This window comes from Pongo pygmaeus, chromosome 1, assembly GCF_028885625.2.
Source record: "Pongo pygmaeus isolate AG05252 chromosome 1, NHGRI_mPonPyg2-v2.0_pri, whole genome shotgun sequence".
In the NCBI taxonomy this organism is placed as follows: Eukaryota; Metazoa; Chordata; class Mammalia; order Primates; family Hominidae; genus Pongo; species Pongo pygmaeus.
Window position 1 is genome coordinate 20,784,053 of NC_072373.2, and position 20,780 is coordinate 20,804,832.

The window sequence follows — 20,780 nt, forward strand, 5'->3', positions numbered from 1 at the left end:
CTTTCTCAGCCTCTCTGTCTGTCTCCTTCCCTCTCCCCCTCCCCTGTCTCTCTCGATCGCTGTCTCTCTCCCTCCCTCGGTTTCTATCTCTCCATCCATCTCGTCCTTGCTCTCCTTCAAGCCGCGTGTGTGTGTGTACGTGTGTGTGTGTCTGTGTGTGTGTGTGTGTGTCTCAGTGGGTGAGTCTGTGTGTGTGTGTGTGTGTGTGTGTCTGAGTGGGTGAGTCTGTGTGTGTGTGTGTGTGTGCGCGCGTGCGTGCGTGTGCGAGCGAGCGCCCGCGCGTGCGAGCGCGCCCGGGTGTGTCTGTGTGTGGGGGAGTGGATTTGCTCCTGGTGGTGGCGGGGTGTGTCTGGGTTTCTCTCAGCCCCTCTCACCCGGGATCAGGCCGCCGCCTCTAGTGGCAGCCCGGGGCAAAGCGGGGCCACCCCCCCGACCCGCTACCCGCCCCCGCGCCCTCTTGCCCACCGGCCGGACGGGCCTTGGTCGGGACACGCGACCGTGCTGGGGGCGTTGGGAGAGAAAGGCCCCGCGCGGCCCGGCCGGCTGGTCGCCCTTGGCCAGCCCTGACGGCTCTGGGTGGGTGGGGCAAGAGGGGGCCTCGCGGGAGCGCCTGAGCGGTGAGGGACCCAAAACGCCACCTCCGCGGCAGGGCGGAGGACCAGGAGGGGGTCCCAGGATCGTGGGCCCTGGGCCCTGACGCCTCGGAGCACTCCCTGTTCCGAGTGAGCCCCATGTGGTGGAAGTTCGGGAGCTGGGGAGCCGGGGGAAGGCCGCGGGCGAGCGGCTCGGGGGTCCCCGATCCGAGCCCCGCGGCCCCGGGCTGGCGGTGACGGCTGCAATCCGTCGGGCATGGCTGGGCCGGGCTCTTGGGGCAGCCAGGCGCCTGTCTCGGCGTCTACGGCCATACCACCCTGAACGCGCCCGATCTCGTCTGATCTCGGAAGCTAAGCAGGGTCGGGCCTGGTTAGTACTTGGATGGGAGTCCGCCTGGGAATACCGGGTGCTGTAGGCTTTTCCTTTGGCTTTTTGCTTTTTCTTTCCTCTTCTTCCAGACGGAGTCTCGCTCTGCCGCCCAGGCTGGAGTGCAGCGGCGCCATCTCGGCTCACTGCAATCTCCGCATCCCGGGTTCACGCCCTTCTCCGGCCCCAGCCTCCCGAGTAGCTGGGACTGCAGGCGCCCGCCACCACGCCCGGCTGATTTTTTTTCTATTTTGCGTAGAGACGGGGTTTCACCCTGTTAGCCGGGCTGGTCTCCACCTCCTCACCTGGTGATCCACCCGCCTCGGCCTCCCACCCACAGTGCTGGGATTACAGGCGGGAGCCACCGCGCCCGCCCGGCCTGCTGCAGGCTTTTTTGGCTTCCCCGCTGCCTCCCTTCCCCCTACGGTCACCATGCTCCCCAACCTCCCCTCGCTCTGCTCCCCCTTTATCGCCCACCTACACCTCCGCCGCAGCCCAGCCGGAGACCTCCTCCTGGGGGTCCGCCCCTACTACACGCCGGGCAGCAGCATCCCACCGCTTCCGCCTCGCCGCCGCCCCGCCAGGAGCCCGGCTCCAGCCTGGGAGGGCAGGGGGCCGGACCCCAGAGCCGCAGGCGCGGGTCCCCTGCCGTTCGCGGTGCCTTCCCGCTCCCGGAACGCCCAGGCCATTCAATTCACCCACCGGGCGGCGCGCCGTCGTCGCAACCTTCCAAACCGGGGGAAGGGGCGGGCAGGGGCAGCGGGTGCCACAGGCGCCAGCCCAGACCTCGGCTCCGGAACGCACGGGCTGCTTCACCCGGGGGAAGGACATTGCTTCGCCAGCCACCAGGAAAACAGTCCCTGTGCACCCGGATTCCCAACGGCCCCCCACTTCGTGTCAACACCAGTCCCGAGGACACGCCAGAGACCCAGGCCTCCGGCCCCGCCCGGTGCCACGGCTCCCGCCAAACGGGCGGGCGGGCGCACTCTGCAAATCCCGGGGCCCGCCGCAAGGCACCCAGAGCACAGGGTGGTGCCAAGAAAGGAAGGAACCTACGAAACCCACCTCCAAAGCAAGCAATTCAGCCAAGTAAAAGCCCGTCTCAGCGCTCCGTTGGTCCTCTCACAGGGACCGCCTGGCCCCCGTGTTCTGGCGCAGCCCAAGCCCCCTCCACCCTATCCCGGCCTGCTCAAAAGGGCGCTGCCTACCGGAGCCGGGCGCTTCCTCTCGAAGGCTCTATCGCTCTCGCTCTCTAGCTCCCTCCGCCTCTCTCTTCTAGGTTTCCCCCTGGACCTCGCGCTACTTCTGTCGTCTTCCCTCTGTCTCTCTGTCTCTCTCTCTTTCTCTGTCCCTGTCTCTTTCTCAGCCTCTCTGTCTGTCTCCTTCCCTCTCCCCCTCCCCTGTCTCTCTCGATCGCTGTCTCTCTCCCTCCCTCGGTTTCTATCTCTCCATCCATCTCGTCCTTGCTCTCCTTCAAGCCGCGTGTGTGTGTGTACGTGTGTGTGTGTCTGTGTGTGTGTGTGTGCGTCTGAGTGGGTGAGTCTGTGTGTGTGTGTGTGTGTGTGCGCGTGTGCGCGCGCGCGTGCGTGCGTGCGTGTGCGAGCGAGCGCCCGCGCGTGCGAGCGCGCCCGGGTGTGTCTGTGTGTGGGGGAGTGGATTTGCTCCTGGTGGTGGCGGGGTGTGTCTGGGTTTCTCTCAGCCCCTCTCACCCGGGATCAGGCCGCCGCCTCTAGTGGCAGCCCGGGGCAAAGCGGGGCCACCCACCCCGACCCGCTACCCGCCCCCGCGCCCTCTTGCCCACCGGCCGGACGGGCCTTGGTCGGGACACGCGACCGTGCTGGGGGCGTTGGGAGAGAAAGGCCCCGCGCGGCCCGGCCGGCTGGTCGCCCTTGGCCCGCCCTGACGGCTCTGGGGGTGTGGGGCAAGAGGGTGCCTCGCGGGAGCGCCTGAGCGGCGAGGGACCCAAAACGCCACCTCCGCGGCAGGGCGGAGGACCAGGAGTGGGTCCCGGGATCGTGGGCCCTGGGCCCTGACGCCTCGGAGCACTCCCTGTTCCGAGCGAGCCCCATGTGGTGGAAGCTCGGGAGCTGGGGAGCCGGGGGAAGGCCGCGGGCGAGGGGCTCGGGGGTCCCCGATCCGAGCCCCGCGGCCCCGGGCTGGCGGTGACGGCTGCAATCCGGCGGGCATGGCTGGGCCGGGCTCTTGGGGCAGCCAGGCGCCTGTCTCGGCGTCTACGGCCATACCACCCTGAACGCGCCCGATCTCGTCTGATCTCGGAAGCTAAGCAGGGTCGGGCCTGGTTAGTACTTGGATGGGAGACCGCCTGGGAATACCGGGTGCTGTAGGCTTTTTCTTTCCTCTTCTTCCAGACGGAGTCTCGCTCTGCCGCCCAGGCTGGAGTGCAGCGGCGCCATCTCGGCTCACTGCAAGCTCCGCCTCCCGGGTTCACGCCCTTCTCCGGCCCCAGCCTCCCGAGTAGCTGGGACTGCAGGCGCCCGCCACCACGCCCGGCTGATTTTTTTTCTATTTTGCGTAGAGACGGGGTTTCACCCTGTTAGCCGGGATGGTCTCTACCTCCTCACCTGGTGATCCACCCGCCTCGGCCTCCCACCCACAGTGCTGGGATTACAGGCGGGAGCCACCGCGCCCGCCCGGCCTCCTGCAGGCTTTTTTGGCTTCCCCGCTGCCTCCCTTCCCCCTACGGTCACCATGCTCCCCAACCTCCCCTCGCTCTGCTCCCCCTTTATCGCCCACCTACACCTCCGCCGCAGCCCAGCCGGAGACCTCCTCCTGGGGGTCCGCCCCTACTACACGCCGGGCAGCAGCATCCCACCGCTTCCGCCTCGCCGCCGCCCGGCCAGGAGCCCGGCTCCAGCCTGGGAGGCAGGGGGCCGGACCACAGAGCCGCAGGCGCGGGTCCCCTGCCGTTCGCGGTGCCTTCCCGCTCCCGGAACGCCCAGGCCATTCAATTCACCCACCGGGCGGCGCGCCGTCGTCGCAACCTTCCAAACCGGGGGAAGGGGCGGGCAGGGGCAGCGGGTGCCACAGGCGCCAGCCCAGACCTCGGCTCCGGAACGCACGGGCTGCTTCACCCGGGGGAAGGACATTGCTTCGCCAGCCACCAGGAAAACAGTCCCTGTGCACCCGGATTCCCAACGGCCCCCCACTTCGTGTCTACACCAGTCCCGAGGACACGCCAGAGACCCAGGCCTCCGGCCCCGCCCGGTGCCACGGCTCCCGCCAAACGGGCGGGCGGGCGCACTCTGCAAATCCCGGGGCCCGCCGCAAGGCACCCAGAGCACAGGGTGGTGCCAAGAAAGGAAGGAACCTACGAAACCCACCTCCAAAGCAAGCAATTCAGCCAAGTAAAAGCCCGTCTCAGCGCTCCGTTGGTCCTCTCACAGGGACCGCCTGGCCCCCGTGTTCTGGCGCAGCCCAAGCCCCCTCCACCCTATCCCGGCCTGCTCAAAAGGGCGCTGCCTACCGGAGCCGGGCGCTTCCTCTCGAAGGCTCTATCGCTCTCGCTCTCTAGCTCCCTCCGCCTCTCTCTTCTAGGTTTCCCCCTGGACCTCGCGCTACTTCTGTCGTCTTCCCTCTGTCTCTCTGTCTCTCTCTCTTTCTCTGTCCCTGTCTCTTTCTCAGCCTCTCTGTCTGTCTCCTTCCCTCTCCCCCTCCCCTGTCTCTCTCGATCGCTGTCTCTCTCCCTCCCTCGGTTTCTATCTCTCCATCCATCTCGTCCTTGCTCTCCTTCAAGCCGCGTGTGTGTGTGTACGTGTGTGTGTCTGTGTGTGTGTGTGTGTGTGTGTCTCAGTGGGTGAGTCTGTGTGTGTGTGTGTGTGTGTGTCTGCGTGGGTGAGTCTGTGTGTGTGTGTGTGTGCGCGCGTGCGTGCGTGTGCGAGCGAGCGCCGGCGCGTGCGAGCGCGCCCGGGTGTGTCTGTGTGTGGGGGAGTGGATTTGCTCCTGGTGGTGCCGGGGTGTGTCTGGGTTTCTCTCAGCCCCTCTCACCCGGGATCAGGCCGCCGCCTCTAGTGGCAGCCCGGGGCAAAGCGGGGCCACCCCCCCGACCCGCTACCCGCCCCCGCGCCCTCTTGCCCACCGGCCGGCCGGGCCTTGGTCGGGACACGCGACCGTGCTGGGGGCGTTGGGAGAGAAAGGCCCCGCGAGGCCCGGCCGGCTGGTCGCCCTTGGCCAGCCCTGACGGCTCTGGGTGGGTGGGGCAAGTGGGGGCCTCGCGGGAGCGCCTGAGCGGCGAGGGACCCAAAACGCCACCTCCGCGGCAGGGCGGAGGACCAGGAGGGGGTCCCGGGATCGTGGGCCCTGGGCCCTGACGCCTCGGAGCACTCCCTGTTCCGAGCGGGCCCCATGTGGTGGAAGCTCGGGAGCTGGGGAGCCGGGGGAAGGCCGCGGGCGAGCGGCTCGGGGGTCCCCGATCCGAGCCCCGCGGCCCCGGGCTGGCGGTGACGGCTGCAATCCGGCGGGCATGGCTGGGCCGGGCTCTTGGGGCAGCCAGGCGCCTGTCTCGGCGTCTACGGCCATACCACCCTGAACGCGCCCGATCTCGTCTGATCTCGGAAGCTAAGCAGGGTCGGGCCTGGTTAGTACTTGGATGGGAGACCGCCTGGGAATACCGGGTGCTGTAGGCTTTTTCTTTCCTCTTCTTCCAGACGGAGTCTCGCTCTGCCGCCCAGGCTGGAGTGCAGCGGCGCCATCTCGGCTCACTGCAAGCTCCGCCTCCCGGGTTCACGCCCTTCTCCGGCCCCAGCCTCCCGAGTAGCTGGGACTGCAGGCGCCCGCCACCACGCCCGGCTGATTTTTTTTCTATTTTGCGTAGAGACGGGGTTTCACCCTGTTAGCCGGGATGGTCTCTACCTCCTCACCTGGTGATCCACCCGCCTCGGCCTCCCACCCACAGTGCTGGGATTACAGGCGGGAGCCACCGCGCCCGCCCGGCCTCCTGCAGGCTTTTTTGGCTTCCCCGCTGCCTCCCTTCCCCCTACGGTCACCATGCTCCCCAACCTCCCCTCGCTCTGCTCCCCCTTTATCGCCCACCTACACCTCCGCCGCAGCCCAGCCGGAGACCTCCTCCTGGGGGTCCGCCCCTATTACACGCCGGGCAGCAGCATCCCACCGCTTCCGCCTCGCCGCCGCCCCGCCAGGAGCCCGGCTCCAGCCTGGGAGGGCAGGGGGCCGGAGCCCAGAGCCGCAGGCGCGGGTCCCCTGCCGTTCGCGGTGCCTTCCCGCTCCCGGAACGCCCAGGCCATTCAATTCACCCACCGGGCGGCGCGCCGTCGTCGCAACCTTCCAAACCGGGGGAAGGGGCGGGCAGGGGCAGCGGGTGCCACAGGCGCCAGCCCAGACCTCGGCTCCGGAACGCACGGGCTGCTTCACCCGGGGGAAGGACATTGCTTCGCCAGCCACCAGGAAAACAGTCCCTGTGCACCCGGATTCCCAACGGCCCCCCACTTCGTGTCAACACCAGTCCCGAGGACACGCCAGAGACCCAGGCCTCCGGCCCCGCCCGGTGCCACGGCTCCCGCCAAACGGGCGGGCGGGCGCACTCTGCAAATCCCGGGGCCCGCCGCAAGGCACCCAGAGCACAGGGTGGTGCCAAGAAAGGAAGGAACCTACGAAACCCACCTCCAAAGCAAGCAATTCAGCCAAGTAAAAGCCCGTCTCAGCGCTCCGTTGGTCCTCTCACAGGGACCGCCTGGCCCCCGTGTTCTGGCGCAGCCCAAGCCCCCTCCACCCTATCCCGGCCTGCTCAAAAGGGCGCTGCCTACCGGAGCCGGGCGCTTCCTCTCGAAGGCTCTATCGCTCTCGCTCTCTAGCTCCCTCCGCCTCTCTCTTCTAGGTTTCCCCCTGGACCTCGCGCTACTTCTGTCGTCTTCCCTCTGTCTCTCTGTCTCTCTCTCTTTCTCTGTCCCTGTCTCTTTCTCAGCCTCTCTGTCTGTCTCCTTCCCTCTCCCCCTCCCCTGTCTCTCTCGATCGCTGTCTCTCTCCCTCCCTCGGTTTCTATCTCTCCATCCATCTCGTCCTTGCTCTCCTTCAAGCCGCGTGTGTGTGTGTACGTGTGTGTGTGTCTGTGTGTGTGTGTGCGCGTCTGAGTGGGTGAGTCTGTGTGTGTGTGTGTGTGTGTGTGTGTGCGTGTGCGCGCGCGCGTGCGTGCGTGCGTGTGCGAGCGAGCGCCCGCGCGTGCGAGCGCGCCCGACTGTGTCTGTGTGTGGGGGAGTGGATTTGCTCCTGGTGGTGGCGGGGTGTGTCTGGGTTTCTCTCAGCCCCTCTCACCCGGGATCAGGCCGCCGCCTCTAGTGGCAGCCCGGGGCAAAGCGGGGCCACCCCCCCGACCCGCTACCCGCCCCCGCGCCCTCTTGCCCACCGGCCGGACGGGCCTTGGTCGGGACACGCGACCGTGCTGGGGGCGTTGGGAGAGAAAGGCCCCGCGCGGCCCGGCCGGCTGGTCGCCCTTGGCCAGCCCTGACGGCTCTGGGTGGGTGGGGCAAGAGGGGGCCTCGCGGGAGCGCCTGAGCGGCGAGGGACCCAAAACGCCACCTCCGCGGCAGGGCGGAGGACCAGGAGGGGGTCCCGGGATCGTGGGCCCTGGGCCCTGACGCCTCGGAGCACTCCCTGTTCCGAGCGAGCCCCATGTGGTGGAAGCTCGGGAGCTGGGGAGCCGGGGGAAGGCCGCGGGCGAGCGGCTCGGGGGTCCCCTATCCGAGCCCCGCGGCCCCGGGCTGGCGGTGATGGCTGCAATCCGCCGGGCATGGCTGGGCCGGGCTCTTGGGGCAGCCAGGCGCCTGTCTCAGCGTCTACGGCCATACCACCCTGAACGCGCCCGATCTCGTCTGATCTCGGAAGCTAAGCAGGGTCGGGCCTGGTTAGTACTTGGATGGGAGACCGCCTGGGAATACCGGGTGCTGTAGGCTTTTTCTTTCCTCTTCTTCCAGACGGAGTCTCGCTCTGCCGCCCAGGCTGGAGTGCAGCGGCACCATCTCGGCTCACTGCAAGCTCCGCCTCCCGGGTTCACGCCCTTCTCCGGCCCCAGCCTCCCGAGTAGCTGGGACTGCAGGCGCCCGCCACCACGCCCGGCTGATTTTTTTTCTATTTTGCGTAGAGACGGCGTCTCACCCTGTTAGCCGTGATGGTCTCTACCTCCTCACCTGGTGATCCACCCGCCTCGGCCTCCCACCCACAGTGCTGGGATTACAGGCGGGAGCCACCGCGCATGCCCGGCCTGCTGCAGGCTTTTTTGGCTTCCCCGCTGCCTCCCTTCCCCCTACGGTCACCATGCTCCCCAACCTCCCCTCGCTCTGCTCCCCCTTTATCGCCCACCTACACCTCCGCCGCAGCCCAGCCGGAGACCTCCTCCTGGGGGTCCGCCCCTACTACACGCCGGGCAGCAGCACCCCACCGCTTCCGCCTCGCCGCCGCCCCGCCAGGAGCCCGGCTCCAGCCTGGGAGGGCAGGGGGCCGGAGCCCAGAGCCGCAGGCGCGGGTCCCCTGCCGTTCGCGGTGCCTTCCCGCTCCCGGAACGCCCAGGCCATTCAATTCACCCACCGGGCGGCGCACCGTCGTCGCAACCTTCCAAACCGGGGGAAGGGGCGGGCAGGGGCAGCGGGTGCCACAGGCGCCAGCCCAGACCTCGGCTCCGGAACGCACGGGCTGCTTCACCCGGGGGAAGGACATTGCTTCGCCAGCCACCAGGAAAACAGTCCCTGTGCACCCGGATTCCCAACGGCCCCCCACTTCGTGTCAACACCAGTCCCGAGGACAAGCCAGAGACCCAGGCCTCCGGCCCCGCCCGGTGCCACGGCTCCCGCCAAACGGGCGGGCGGGCGCACTCTGCAAATCCCGGGGCCCGCCGCAAGGCACCCAGAGCACAGGGTGGTGCCAAGAAAGGAAGGAACCTACGAAACCCACCTCCAAAGCAAGCAATTCAGCCAAGTAAAAGCCCGTCTCAGCGCTCCGTTGGTCCTCTCACAGGGACCGCCTGGCCCCCGTGTTCTGGCGCAGCCCAAGCCCCCTCCACCCTATCCCGGCCTGCTCAAAAGGGCGCTGCCTACCGGAGCCGGGCGCTTCCTCTCGAAGGCTCTATCGCTCTCGCTCTCTAGCTCCCTCCGCCTCTCTCTTCTAGGTTTCCCCCTGGACCTCGTGCTACTTCTGTCGTCTTCCCTCTGTCTCTCTGTCTCTCTCTCTTTCTCTGTCCCTGTCTCTTTCTCAGCCTCTCTGTCTGTCTCCTTCCCTCTCCCCCTCCCCTGTCTCTCTCGATCGCTGTCTCTCTCCCTCCCTCGGTTTCTATCTCTCCATCCATCTCGTCCTTGCTCTCCTTCAAGCCGCGTGTGTGTGTGTACGTGTGTGTGTGTCTGTGTGTGTGTGTGTGCGTCTGAGTGGGTGAGTCTGTGTGTGTGTGTGTGTGTGTGCGCGTGTGCGCGCGCGCGTGCGTGCGTGCGTGTGCGAGCGAGCGCCCGCGCGTGCGAGCGCGCCCGGCTGTGTCTGTGTGTGGGGGAGTGGATTTGCTCCTGGTGGTGGCGGGGTGTGTCTGGGTTTCTCTCAGCCCCTCTCACCCGGGATCAGGCCGCCGCCTCTAGTGGCAGCCCGGGGCAAAGCGGGGCCACCCCCCCGACCCGCTACCCGCCCCCGCGCCCTCTTGCCCACCGGCCGGACGGGCCTTGGTCGGGACACGCGACCGTGCTGGGGGCGTTGGGAGAGAAAGGCCCCGCGCGGCCCGGCCGGCTGGTCGCCCTTGGCCAGCCCTGACGGCTCTGGGTGGGTGGGGCAAGAGGGGGCCTCGCGGGAGCGCCTGAGCGGCGAGGGACCCAAAACGCCACCTCCGCGGCAGGGCGGAGGACCAGGAGTGGGTCCCGGGATCGTGGGCCCTGGGCCCTGACGCCTCGGAGCACTCCCTGTTCCGAGCGAGCCCCATGTGGTGGAAGCTCGGGAGCTGGGGAGCCGGGGGAAGGCCGCGGGCGAGGGGCTCGGGGGTCCCCGATCCGAGCCCCGCGGCCCCGGGCTGGCGGTGACGGCTGCAATCCGGCGGGCATGGCTGGGCCGGGCTCTTGGGGCAGCCAGGCGCCTGTCTCGGCGTCTACGGCCATACCACCCTGAACGCGCCCGATCTCGTCTGATCTCGGAAGCTAAGCAGGGTCGGGCCTGGTTAGTACTTGGATGGGAGACCGCCTGGGAATACCGGGTGCTGTAGGCTTTTTCTTTGGCTTTTTGCTTTTTCTTTCCTCTTCTTCCAGACGGAGTCTCGCTCTGCCGCCCAGGCTGGAGTGCAGCGGCACCATCTCGGCTCACTGCAAGCTCCGCCTCCCGGGTTCACGCCCTTCTCCGGCCCCAGCCTCCCGAGTAGCTGGGACTGCAGGCGCCCGCCACCACGCCCGGCTGATTTTTTTTCTATTTTGCGTAGAGACGGCGTCTCACCCTGTTAGCCGTGATGGTCTCTACCTCCTCACCTGGTGATCCACCCGCCTCGGCCTCCCACCCACAGTGCTGGGATTACAGGCGGGAGCCACCGCGCATGCCCGGCCTGCTGCAGGCTTTTTTGGCTTCCCCGCTGCCTCCCTTCCCCCTACGGTCACCATGCTCCCCAACCTCCCCTCGCTCTGCTCCCCCTTTATCGCCCACCTACACCTCCGCCGCAGCCCAGCCGGAGACCTCCTCCTGGGGGTCCGCCCCTACTACACGCCGGGCAGCAGCATCCCACCGCTTCCGCCTCGCCACCGCCCCGCCAGGAGCCCGGCTCCAGCCTGGGAGGGCAGGGGGCCGGAGCCCAGAGCCGCAGGCGCGGGTCCCCTGCCGTTCGCGGTGCCTTCCCGCTCCCGGAACGCCCAGGCCATTCAATTCACCCACCGGGCGGCGCGCCGTCGTCGCAACCTTCCAAACCGGGGGAAGGGGCGGGCAGGGGCAGCGGGTGCCACAGGCGCCAGCCCAGACCTCGGCTCCGGAACGCACGGGCTGCTTCACCCGGGGGAAGGACATTGCTTCGCCAGCCACCAGGAAAACAGTCCCTGTGCACCCGGATTCCCAACGGCCCCCCACTTCGTGTCAACACCAGTCCCGAGGACACGCCAGAGACCCAGGCCTCCGGCCCCGCCCGGTGCCACGGCTCCCGCCAAACGGGCGGGCGGGCGCACTCTGCAAATCCCGGGGCCCGCCGCAAGGCACCCAGAGCACAGGGTGGTGCCAAGAAAGGAAGGAACCTACGAAACCCACCTCCAAAGCAAGCAATTCAGCCAAGTAAAAGCCCGTCTCAGCGCTCCGTTGGTCCTCTCACAGGGACCGCCTGGCCCCCGTGTTCTGGCGCAGCCCAAGCCCCCTCCACCCTATCCCGGCCTGCTCAAAAGGGCGCTGCCTACCGGAGCCGGGCGCTTCCTCTCGAAGGCTCTATCGCTCTCGCTCTCTAGCTCCCTCCGCCTCTCTCTTCTAGGTTTCCCCCTGGACCTCGCGCTACTTCTGTCGTCTTCCCTCTGTCTCTCTGTCTCTCTCTCTTTCTCTGTCCCTGTCTCTTTCTCAGCCTCTCTGTCTGTCTCCTTCCCTCTCCCCCTCCCCTGTCTCTCTCGATCGCTGTCTCTCTCCCTCCCTCGGTTTCTATCTCTCCATCCATCTCGTCCTTGCTCTCCTTCAAGCCGCGTGTGTGTGTGTACGTGTGTGTGTGTCTGTGTGTGTGTGTGTGCGTCTGAGTGGGTGAGTCTGTGTGTGTGTGTGTGTGTGTGCGCGTGTGCGCGCGCGCGTGCGTGCGTGCGTGTGTGAGCGAGCGCCCGCGCGTGCGAGCGCGCCCGGGTGTGTCTGTGTGTGGGGGAGTGGATTTGCTCCTGGTGGTGGCGGGGTGTGTCTGGGTTTCTCTCAGCCCCTCTCACCCGGGATCAGGCCGCCGCCTCTAGTGGCAGCCCGGGGCAAAGAGGGGCCACCCCCCCCGACCCGCTACCCGCCCCCGCGCCCTCTTGCCCACCGGCCGGACGGGCCTTGGTCGGGACACGCGACCGTGCTGGGGGCGTTGGGAGAGAAAGGCCCCGCGCGGCCCGGCCGGCTGGTCGCCCTTGGCCAGCCCTGACGGCTCTTGGGGGGTGGGGCAAGAGGGGGCCTCGCGGGAGCGCCTGAGCGGCGAGGGACCCAAAACGCCACCTCCGCGGCAGGGCGGAGGACCAGGAGTGGGTCCCGGGATCGTGGGCCCTGGGCCCTGACGCCTCGGAGCACTCCCTGTTCCGAGCGAGCCCCATGTGGTGGAAGCTCGGGAGCTGGGGAGCCGGGGGAAGGCCGCGGGCGAGGGGCTCGGGGGTCCCCGATCCCAGCCCCGCGGCCCCGGGCTGGCGGTGACGGCTGCAATCCGGCGGGCATGGCTGGGCCGGGCTCTTGGGGCAGCCAGGCGCCTGTCTCGGCGTCTACGGCCATACCACCCTGAACGCGCCCGATCTCGTCTGATCTCGGAAGCTAAGCAGGGTCGGGCCTGGTTAGTACTTGGATGGGAGACCGCCTGGGAATACCGGGTGCTGTAGGCTTTTTCTTTCCTCTTCTTCCAGACGGAGTCTCGCTCTGCCGCCCAGGCTGGAGTGCAGCGGCGCCATCTCGGCTCACTGCAAGCTCCGCCTCCCGGGTTCACGCCCTTCTCCGGCCCCAGCCTCCCGAGTAGCTGGGACTGCAGGCGCCCGCCACCACGCCCGGCTGATTTTTTTTCTATTTTGCGTAGAGACGGGGTTTCACCCTGTTAGCCGGGATGGTCTCTACCTCCTCACCTGGTGATCCACCCGCCTCGGCCTCCCACCCACAGTGCTGGGATTACAGGCGGGAGCCACCGCGCCCGCCCGGCCTCCTGCAGGCTTTTTTGGCTTCCCCGCTGCCTCCCTTCCCCCTACGGTCACCATGCTCCCCAACCTCCCCTCGCTCTGCTCCCCCTTTATCGCCCACCTACACCTCCGCCGCAGCCCAGCCGGAGACCTCCTCCTGGGGGTCCGCCCCTACTACACGCCGGGCAGCAGCATCCCACCGCTTCCGCCTCGCCGCCGCCCGGCCAGGAGCCCGGCTCCAGCCTGGGAGGCAGGGGGCCGGACCACAGAGCCGCAGGCGCGGGTCCCCTGCGGTTCGCGGTGCCTTCCCGCTCCCGGAACGCCCAGGCCATTCAATTCACCCACCGGGCGGCGCGCCGTCGTCGCAACCTTCCAAACCGGGGGAAGGGGCGGGCAGGGGCAGCGGGTGCCACAGGCGCCAGCCCAGACCTCGGCTCCGGAACGCACGGGCTGCTTCACCCGGGGGAAGGACATTGCTTCGCCAGCCACCAGGAAATCAGTCCCTGTGCACCCGGATTCCCAACGGCCCCCCACTTCGTGTCAACACCAGTCCCGAGGACACGCCAGAGACCCAGGCCTCCGGCCCCGCCCGGTGCCACGGCTCCCGCCAAACGGGCGGGCGGGCGCACTCTGCAAATCCCGGGGCCCGCCGCAAGGCACCCAGAGCACAGGGTGGTGCCAAGAAAGGAAGGAACCTACGAAACCCACCTCCAAAGCAAGCAATTCAGCCAAGTAAAAGCCCGTCTCAGCGCTCCGTTGGTCCTCTCACAGGGACCGCCTGGCCCCCGTGTTCTGGCGCAGCCCAAGCCCCCTCCACCCTATCCCGGCCTGCTCAAAAGGGCGCTGCCTACCGGAGCCGGGCGCTTCCTCTCGAAGGCTCTATCGCTCTCGCTCTCTAGCTCCCTCCGCCTCTCTCTTCTAGGTTTCCCCCTGGACCTCGCGCTACTTCTGTCGTCTTCCCTCTGTCTCTCTGTCTCTCTCTCTTTCTCTGTCCCTGTCTCTTTCTCAGCCTCTCTGTCTGTCTCCTTCCCTCTCCCCCTCCCCTGTCTCTCTCGATCGCTGTCTCTCTCCCTCCCTCGGTTTCTATCTCTCCATCCATCTCGTCCTTGCTCTCCTTCAAGCCGCGTGTGTGTGTGTACGTGTGTGTGTGTCTGTGTGTGTGTGTGTGCGTCTGAGTGGGTGAGTCTGTGTGTGTGTGTGTGTGTGTGCGCGTGTGCGCGCGCGCGTGCGTGCGTGCGTGTGCGAGCGAGCGCCCGCGCGTGCGAGCGCGCCCGGGTGTGTCTGTGTGTGGGGGAGTGGATTTGCTCCTGGTGGTGGCGGGGTGTGTCTGGGTTTCTCTCAGCCCCTCTCACCCGGGATCAGGCCGCCGCCTCTAGTGGCAGCCCGGGGCAAAGCGGGGCCACCCCCCCCGACCCGCTACCCGCCCTCGCGCCCTCTTGCCCACCGGCCGGACGGGCCTTGGTCGGGACACGCGACCGTGCTGGGGGCGTTGGGAGAGAAAGGCCCCGCGCGGCCCGGCCGGCTGGTCGCCCTTGGCCAGCCCTGACGGCTCTGGGGGGGTGGGGCAAGAGGGGGCCTCGCGGGAGCGCCTGAGCGGCGAGGGACCCAAAACGCCACCTCCGCGGCAGGGCGGAGGACCAGGAGTGGGTCCCGGGATCGTGGGCCCTGGGCCCTGACGCCTCGGAGCACTCCCTGTTCCGAGCGAGCCCCATGTGGTGGAAGCTCGGGAGCTGGGGAGCCGGGGGAAGGCCGCGGGCGAGGGGCTCGGGGGTCCCCGATCCGAGCCCCGCGGCCCCGGGCTGGCGGTGACGGCTGCAATCCGGCGGGCATGGCTGGGCCGGGCTCTTGGGGCAGCCAGGCGCCTGTCTCGGCGTCTACGGCCATACCACCCTGAACGCGCCCGATCTCGTCTGATCTCGGAAGCTAAGCAGGGTCGGGCCTGGTTAGTACTTGGATGGGAGACCGCCTGGGAATACCGGGTGCTGTAGGCTTTTTCTTTCCTCTTCTTCCAGACGGAGTCTCGCTCTGCCGCCCAGGCTGGAGTGCAGCGGCGCCATCTCGGCTCACTGCAAGCTCCGCCTCCCGGGTTCACGCCCTTCTCCGGCCCCAGCCTCCCGAGTAGCTGGGACTGCAGGCGCCCGCCACCACGCCCGGCTGATTTTTTTTCTATTTTGCGTAGAGACGGGGTTTCACCCTGTTAGCCGGGATGGTCTCTACCTCCTCACCTGGTGATCCACCCGCCTCGGCCTCCCACCCACAGTGCTGGGATTACAGGCGGGAGCCACCGCGCCCGCCCGGCCTCCTGCAGGCTTTTTTGGCTTCCCCGCTGCCTCCCTTCCCCCTACGGTCACCATGCTCCCCAACCTCCCCTCGCTCTGCTCCCCCTTTATCGCCCACCTACACCTCCGCCGCAGCCCAGCCGGAGACCTCCTCCTGGGGGTCCGCCCCTACTACACGCCGGGCAGCAGCATCCCACCGCTTCCGCCTCGCCGCCGCCCGGCCAGGAGCCCGGCTCCAGCCTGGGAGGCAGGGGGCCGGACCACAGAGCCGCAGGCGCGGGTCCCCTGCCGTTCGCGGTGCCTTCCCGCTCCCGGAACGCCCAGGCCATTCAATTCACCCACCGGGCGGCGCGCCGTCGTCGCAACCTTCCAAACCGGGGGAAGGGGCGGGCAGGGGCAGCGGGTGCCACAGGCGCCAGCCCAGACCTCGGCTCCGGAACGCACGGGCTGCTTCACCCGGGGGAAGGACATTGCTTCGCCAGCCACCAGGAAAACAGTCCCTGTGCACCCGGATTCCCAACGGCCCCCCACTTCGTGTCAACACCAGTCCCGAGGACACGCCAGAGACCCAGGCCTCCGGCCCCGCCCGGTGCCACGGCTCCCGCCAAACGGGCGGGCGGGCGCACTCTGCAAATCCCGGGGCCCGCCGCAAGGCACCCAGAGCACAGGGTGGTGCCAAGAAAGGAAGGAACCTACGAAACCCACCTCCAAAGCAAGCAATTCAGCCAAGTAAAAGCCCGTCTCAGCGCTCCGTTGGTCCTCTCACAGGGACCGCCTGGCCCCCGTGTTCTGGCGCAGCCCAAGCCCCCTCCACCCTATCCCGGCCTGCTCAAAAGGGCGCTGCCTACCGGAGCCGGGCGCTTCCTCTCGAAGGCTCTATCGCTCTCGCTCTCTAGCTCCCTCCGCCTCTCTCTTCTAGGTTTCCCCCTGGACCTCGCGCTACTTCTGTCGTCTTCCCTCTGTCTCTCTGTCTCTCTCTCTTTCTCTGTCCCTGTCTCTTTCTCAGCCTCTCTGTCTGTCTCCTTCCCTCTCCCCCTCCCCTGTCTCTCTCGATCGCTGTCTCTCTCCCTCCCTCGGTTTCTATCTCTCCATCCATCTCGTCCTTGCTCTCCTTCAAGCCGCGTGTGTGTGTGTACGTGTGTGTGTGTCTGTGTGTGTGTGTGTGCGTCTGAGTGGGTGAGTCTGTGTGTGTGTGTGTGTGTGTGCGCGTGTGCGCGCGCGCGTGCGTGCGTGCGTGTGCGAGCGAGCGCCCGCGCGTGCGAGCGCGCCCGGGTGTGTCTGTGTGTGGGGGAGTGGATTTGCTCCTGGTGGTGGCGGGGTGTGTCTGGGTTTCTCTCAGCCCCTCTCACCCGGGATCAGGCCGCCGCCTCTAGTGGCAGCCCGGGGCAAAGCGGGGCCACCCCCCCCGACCCGCTACCCGCCCCCGCGCCCTCTTGCCCACCGGCCGGACGGGCCTTGGTCGGGACACGCGACCGTGCTGGGGGCGTTGGGAGAGAAAGGCCCCGCGCGGCCCGGCCGGCTGGTCGCCCTTGGCCAGCCCTGACGGCTCTGGGGGGGTGGGGCAAGAGGGGACCTCGCGGGAGCGCCTGAGCGGCGAGGGACCCAAAACGCCACCTCCGCGGCAGGGCGGAGGACCAGGAGTGGGTCCCGGGATCGTGGGCCCTGGGCCCTGACGCCTCGGAGCACTCCCTGTTCCGAGCGAGCCCCATGTGGTGGAAGCTCGGGAGCTGGGGAGCCGGGGGAAGGCCGCGGGCGAGCGGCTCGGGGGTCCCCGATCCGAGCCCCGCGGCCCCGGGCTGGCGGTGACGGCTGCAATCCGGCGGGCATGGCTGGGCCGGGCTCTTGGGGCAGCCAGGCGCCTGTCTCGGCGTCTACGGCCATACCACCCTGAACGCGCCCGATCTCGTCTGATCTCGGAAGCTAAGCAGGGTCGGGCCTGGTTAGTACTTGGATGGGAGACCGCCTGGGAATACCGGGTGCTGTAGGCTTTTTCTTTGGCTTTTTGCTTTTTCTTTCCTCTTCTTCCAGACGGAGTCTCGCTCTGCCGCCCAGGCTGGAGTGCAGCGGCACCATCTCGGCTCACTGCAAGCTCCGCCTCCCGGGTTCACGCCCTTCTCCGGCCCCAGCCTCCCGAGTAGCTGGGACTGCAGGCGCCCGCCACCACGCCCGGCTGATTTTTTTTCTATTTTGCGTAGAGACGGCGTCTCACCCTGTTAGCCGTGATGGTCTCTACCTCCTCACCTGGTGATCCACCCGCCTCGGCCTCCCACCCACAGTGCTGGGATTACAGGCGGGAGCCACCGCGCATGCCCGGCCTGCTGCAGGCTTTTTTGGCTTCCCCGCTGCCTCCCTTCCCCCTACGGTCACCATGCTCCCCAACCTCCCCTCGCTCTGCTCCCCCTTTATCGCCCACCTACACCTCCGCCGCAGCCCAGCCGGAGACCTCCTCCTGGGGGTCCGCCCCTACTACACGCCGGGCAGCAGCATCCCACCGCTTCCGCCTCGCCGCCGCCCCGCCAGGAGCCCGGCTCCAGCCTGGGAGGGCAGGGGGCCGGAGCCCAGAGCCGCAGGCGCGGGTCCCCTGCCGTTCGCGGTGCCTTCCCGCTCCCGGAACGCCCAGGCCATTCAATTCACCCACCGGGCGGCGCGCCGTCGTCGCAACCTTCCAAACCGGGGGAAGGGGCGGGCAGGGGCAGCGGGTGCCACAGGCGCCAGCCCAGACCTCGGCTCCGGAACGCACGGGCTGCTTCACCCGGGGGAAGGACATTGCTTCGCCAGCCACCAGGAAAACAGTCCCTGTGCACCCGGATTCCCAACGGCCCCCCACTTCGTGTCAACACCAGTCCCGAGGACACGCCAGAGACCCAGGCCTCCGGCCCCGCCCGGTGCCACGGCTCCCGCCAAACGGGCGGGCGGGCGCACTCTGCAAATCCCGGGGCCCGCCGCAAGGCACCCAGAGCACAGGGTGGTGCCAAGAAAGGAAGGAACCTACGAAACCCACCTCCAAAGCAAGCAATTCAGCCAAGTAAAAGCCCGTCTCAGCGCTCCGTTGGTCCTCTCACAGGGACCGCCTGGCCCCCGTGTTCTGGCGCAGCCCAAGCCCCCTCCACCCTATCCCGGCCTGCTCAAAAGGGCGCTGCCTACCGGAGCCGGGCGCTTCCTCTCGAAGGCTCTATCGCTCTCGCTCTCTAGCTCCCTCCGCCTCTCTCTTCTAGGTTTCCCCCTGGACCTCGCGCTACTTCTGTCGTCTTCCCTCTGTCTCTCTGTCTCTCTCTCTTTCTCTGTCCCTGTCTCTTTCTCAGCCTCTCTGTCTGTCTCCTTCCCTCTCCCCCTCCCCTGTCTCTCTCGATCGCTGTCTCTCTCCCTCCCTCGGTTTCTATCTCTCCATCCATCTCGTCCTTGCTCTCCTTCAAGCCGCGTGTGTGTGTGTACGTGTGTGTGTGTCTGTGTGTGTGTGTGTGCGTCTGAGTAGGTGAGTCTGTGTGTGTGTGTGTGTGTGCGTGTGCGCGCGCGCGTGCATGCGTGCGTGTGCGGGTGAGCGCCCGCGCGTGCGAGCGCGCCCGGGTGTGTCTGTGTGTGGGGGAGTGGATTTGCTCCTGGTGGTGGCGGGGTGTGTCTGGGTTTCTCTCAGCCCCTCTCACCCGGGATCAGGCCGTCGCCTCTAGTGGCAGCCCGGGGCAAAGCGGGGCCACCCCTCCGACTCGGTACCCGCCCCCGCGCCCTCTTGCCCACCGGCCGGACGGGCCTTAGTCGGGACACGCGACCGTGCTGGGGGCGTTGGGAGAGAAAGGCCCCGCGCGGCCCGGCCTGCTGGTCGCTCTTGGCCAGCCCTGACGGCTCTGGGTGGGTGGGGCAAGAGGGGGCCTCGCGGGAGCGCCTGAGCGGCGAGGGACCCAAAACGCCACCTCCGCGGCAGGGCCGAGGACCAGGAGGGGGTCCCGGGATCGTGGGCCCTGGGCCCTGACGCCTCGGAGCACTCCCTGTTCCGAGCGAGCCCCATGTGGTGGAAGCTCGGGAGCTGGGGAGCCGGGGGAAGGCCGCGGGCGAGCGGCTCGGGGGTCCCCGATCCGAGCCCCGCGGCCCCGGGCTGGCGGTGACGGCTGCAATCCGGCGGGCATGGCTGGGCCGGGCTCTTGGGGCAGCCAGGCGCCTGTCTCGGCGTCTACGGCCATACCACCCTGAACGCGCCCGATCTCGTCTGATCTCGGAAGCTAAGCAGGGTCGGGCCTGGTTAGTACTTGGATGGGAGACCGCCTGGGAATACCGGGTGCTGTAGGCTTTTTCTTTGGCTTTTTGCTTTTTCTTTCCTCTTCTTCCAGACGGAGTCTCGCTCTGCCGCCCAGGCTGGAGTGCAGCGGCGCCATCTCGGCTCACTGCAAGCTCCGCCTCCCGGGTTCACGCCCTTCTCCGGCCCCAGCCTCCCGAGTAGCTGGGACTGCAGGCGCCCGCCACCACGCCCGGCTGATTTTTTTTCTATTTTGCATAGAGACGGGGTTTCACCCTGTTAGCCGGGATGGTCTCTACCTCCTCACCTGGTGATCCACCCGCCTCGGCCTCCCACCCACAGTGCTGGGATTACAGGCGGGAGCCACCGCGCCCGGCCGGCCTGCTGCAGGCTTTTTTGGCTTCCCCGCTGCCTCCCTTCCCCCTACGGTCACCATGCTCCCCAACCTCCCCTCCCTCTGCTCTCCCTTTATCGCCCACCTACACCTCCGCCGCAGCCCAGCCGGAGACCTCCTCCTGGGGGTCCGCCCCTACTACACGCCGGGCAGCAGCATCCCACCGCTTCCGCCTCGCCGCCGCCCCGCCAGGAGCCCGGCTCCAGCCTGGGAGGGCAGGGGGCCGGACCCCAGAGCCGCAGGCGCGTGTCCCCTGCCGTTCGCGGTGCCTTCCCGCTCCCGGAACGCCCAGGCCATTCAATTCACCCACCGGGCGGCGCGCCGTCGTCGCAACCTTCCAAAGCGGGGGAAGGGGCGGGCAGGGGCAGCGGGTGCCACAGGCGCCAGCCCAGACCTCGGCTCCGGAACGCACGGGCTGCTTCACCCGGGGGAAGGACATTGCTTCGCCAGCCACCAGGAAAACAGTCCCTGTGCACCCGGATTCCCAACGGCCCCCCACTTCGTGTCAACACCAGTCCCGAGGACACGCCAGAGACCCAGGCCTCCGGCCCCGCCCGGTGCCACGGCTCCCGCCAAACGGGCGGGCGGGCGCACTCTGCAAATCCCGGGGCCCGCCGCAAGGCACCCAGAGCACAGGGTGGTGCCAAGAAAGGAAGGAACCTACGAAACCCACCTCCAAAGCAAGCAATTCAGCCAAGTAAAAGCCCGTCTCAGCGCTCCGTTGGTCCTCTCACAGGGACCGCCTGGCCCCCGTGTTCTGGCGCAGCCCAAGCCCCCTCCACCCTATCCCGGCCTGCTCAAAAGGGCGCTGCCTACCGGAGCCGGGCGCTTCCTCTCGAAGGCTCTATCGCTCTCGCTCTCTAGCTCCCTCCGCCTCTCTCTTCTAGGTTTCCCCCTGGACCTCGCGCTACTTCTGTCGTCTTCCCTCTGTCTCTCTGTCTCTCTCTCTTTCTCTGTCCCTGTCTCTTTCTCAGCCTCTCTGTCTGTCTCCTTCCCTCTCCCCCTCCCCTGTCTCTCTCGATCGCTGTCTCTCTCCCTCCCTCGGTTTCTATCTCTCCATCCATCTCGTCCTTGCTCTCCTTCAAGCCGCGTGTGTGTGTGTACGTGTGTGTGTGTCTGTGTGTGTGTGTGTGCGTCTGAGT

General features: G+C 68.0%; 9 non-coding genes across 9 annotated transcripts; all 9 read left to right on the plus strand.

Annotated features, from left to right (window-relative positions):
- The first annotated feature begins 893 nt into the window (after window positions 1-893).
- Window positions 894-1,012, plus strand: LOC129022294 (5S ribosomal RNA). The gene has a single exon (XR_008496346.1). It is a non-coding gene; the product is annotated as a 5S ribosomal RNA (ribosomal RNA).
- A 2,177-nt stretch (window positions 1,013-3,189) lies between these two features.
- LOC129023129 (5S ribosomal RNA) lies at window positions 3,190-3,308 on the plus strand. The gene has a single exon (XR_008496689.1). It is a non-coding gene; the product is annotated as a 5S ribosomal RNA (ribosomal RNA).
- Window positions 3,309-5,484: 2,176 nt separating this feature from the next.
- Window positions 5,485-5,603, plus strand: LOC129023195 (5S ribosomal RNA). Its single transcript, XR_008496702.1, has one exon. It is a non-coding gene; the product is annotated as a 5S ribosomal RNA (ribosomal RNA).
- A 2,161-nt stretch (window positions 5,604-7,764) lies between these two features.
- On the plus strand, window positions 7,765-7,883 carry LOC129023233 (5S ribosomal RNA). Its single transcript, XR_008496726.1, has one exon. It is a non-coding gene; the product is annotated as a 5S ribosomal RNA (ribosomal RNA).
- Window positions 7,884-10,040: 2,157 nt separating this feature from the next.
- Window positions 10,041-10,159, plus strand: LOC129023285 (5S ribosomal RNA). Its single transcript, XR_008496755.1, has one exon. It is a non-coding gene; the product is annotated as a 5S ribosomal RNA (ribosomal RNA).
- A 2,177-nt stretch (window positions 10,160-12,336) lies between these two features.
- On the plus strand, window positions 12,337-12,455 carry LOC129023339 (5S ribosomal RNA). Its single transcript, XR_008496773.1, has one exon. It is a non-coding gene; the product is annotated as a 5S ribosomal RNA (ribosomal RNA).
- A 2,157-nt stretch (window positions 12,456-14,612) lies between these two features.
- LOC129023390 (5S ribosomal RNA) lies at window positions 14,613-14,731 on the plus strand. The gene has a single exon (XR_008496792.1). It is a non-coding gene; the product is annotated as a 5S ribosomal RNA (ribosomal RNA).
- A 2,157-nt stretch (window positions 14,732-16,888) lies between these two features.
- On the plus strand, window positions 16,889-17,007 carry LOC129023433 (5S ribosomal RNA). Its single transcript, XR_008496804.1, has one exon. It is a non-coding gene; the product is annotated as a 5S ribosomal RNA (ribosomal RNA).
- A 2,172-nt stretch (window positions 17,008-19,179) lies between these two features.
- Window positions 19,180-19,298, plus strand: LOC129023482 (5S ribosomal RNA). The gene has a single exon (XR_008496814.1). It is a non-coding gene; the product is annotated as a 5S ribosomal RNA (ribosomal RNA).
- The last annotated feature ends 1,482 nt before the right edge of the window (window positions 19,299-20,780 follow it).